The sequence below is a fragment of the Notothenia coriiceps genome, unplaced genomic scaffold (assembly GCF_000735185.1).
Source record: "Notothenia coriiceps isolate Sejong01 unplaced genomic scaffold, NC01 NC01_scaffold00015013, whole genome shotgun sequence".
NCBI lineage: Eukaryota > Metazoa > Chordata > Actinopteri > Perciformes > Nototheniidae > Notothenia > Notothenia coriiceps.
This window is the reverse complement of record NW_011347714.1, coordinates 63,853-65,887: the sequence shown is the minus strand read 5'-3', so window position 1 is coordinate 65,887 and position 2,035 is coordinate 63,853. Positions and strand designations below refer to the sequence as shown.

The 2,035-nt window shown below is 45.9% G+C and overlaps 1 protein-coding gene across 1 annotated transcript in view; it reads right to left on the bottom strand.

Annotated features, from left to right (window-relative positions):
* Positions 1 to 2,035, bottom strand: part of ttc17 (tetratricopeptide repeat domain 17) — a 25,856-nt gene that overhangs the window by 5,639 nt on the left and 18,182 nt on the right. The gene's annotated exons all lie outside the window — the stretch shown is intronic.

The window sequence follows — 2,035 nt, the reverse complement described above, 5'->3', positions numbered from 1 at the left end:
TGAGTTCAAACACAGTATGGCTGACTATTTAAAAACCGGGGGTTTACCCTACTGACGTGTCAACCTCGTGCTCTTCCGAAACGGCATACTCCGACGTCGAGGCGGAACGGGTACCAAGGGAGAAGTCGGTTATTTCCTAGTCTTTACTTGTATCCGGGCTTGTTCCGCTCGAAAAGGTTCTGATCGGGACTTCGGCGCAATTTCACCTTTTTTTTTACGGTCAATTCACTAGGCGAATGGAGTGATTTGGCTTAGGACGAGGTGAGAACACACTTGTACCGCCCTACCCGAAGAGGATGTACGTATTCTACCCCGATGGGGTTCCGTCTGGAACCGCGTCCTCGTAAACGGTGTCAATGACTCGATGCATGTCGACAGAACCGCCGGGGAGAGTCTTCTGGGTAACGATCAGAACAACTACCGCGCAATGTCGGCGTAGTGGTTTCTAGATACTGTGTAATCCGCGCTGATCTAATCAGATACGCGACACTAGAGGTCTAAGCTGGCTATAGCTATGTGACGCTGTGGTTCGTCGCAAGGCCATGTGGTTCTCGATTTCAAGGACCTGTTTGGGTATATTGTTCTCACTCGATTAGGTAGGACGGAGAGAAGTTCTGTAAGTCTTTTGTATTGATAGTGTCCACTCTCGTCACACCTGTTACTACGACTGTGACTAGCTAACACTCTCTCCGTTAACCGGAGACGATATCTACTGAGACCGAAACTCACAATCATCGTAAACACATCCCAATCAGGCATAAACGCTTTGTTTTTCATAAAGTGAGACTCCATAAGTTTTGAATTTAATCCCAAAATTAGACCAAAAAACTATCACGTTGTGCGAAACGGGTAATTAGAACGAAAGATAAAGTCCACGCCCGGGTCTCTACGGTCTACCGACCCACATACGGATCATGAATCATGTGGTATAAGGTTCGTGGTTGGTAGGTGAGAAGAATGTTGTAGTTTCCCGGAGAAATACGTACAGTCTTCCTAGGCACGTTCGAGAGAGACTTTCCTCTCTCCTACGAATGGACGGAGAAAAACAGTGCGGAAGTAGACCCAACACTATGACAAAGACGCTTATCGACCGGTCACCTTTTGTTGGAATTAGAACTGTCCCATTATTATTTATATATAAGAAGCAAATAAAAGTGAATATAACCTTTGTCTAGAGTTCGACGTAAAAAAAAACGGTCCAAGACACGGGTCCCGTAACAGGACTTGTGTAACCTGTGAAGGAACTGTGTGTCGATGATTCCTACGCGTCACTAAATGTCCGACCACATGATGGTAGAAGGTCATGTAAATGGTACGTGGTCAAATGACGAAAACCGGACTTAAGCTGTGTTGTACAAAGGAGTGCCGTTCCGGTCGCCGCCTCCCCGACGTAGTTTGTCTTTGAGATGGAGTGTGTCTCCCACGTCGGACGTGTCGTAAGAGAGGCACGCATGATGTTTTGGTCCTGACCTAGGACAGACGGTCTCATACAGAGACTTGGGTCACTGATACTACCTGTAATCCACATGTAACCGAATACTCGGTCAGGAATTGTGATCTCGGGGTACCGGAGGACTCCTCCGAGTGACGTCAAGTGTTCGAGGTTGACATATGCCTCTAACGTCGTTGGCCGCCACGTCGACGAATTCCCTAAAAAAAAAAAAATACCGACAATTCACAGTAGAGTCGTACACCCTCAGACATTCCTTAAAGTACCGGTTCTACAGCCAGTACTACCACCACTCAGACCTCTTCTGAGTCTCTACTGAGGGCCACTTCACTAGTCGTGAACAACATGCGATGAAACATTGCATGTTTATTCGATGAAAACTTAAATCTTATATTTCATTCACCCGCCGGAAAAAAGTTGGTTCTCTTACTAAAATCACTTTTATGTCCTAACGTTAGTTGAGTCCTTAGGACTTTTTGGTTTCGGGATCAAAACTGGGGAGTGTTCGCGATTTATTCCGGTTTGTCTTGTAAAAATCTAAAAACCTTTTAGCAAAAGCAAAAACCGCCATGGAGTTGACAACTC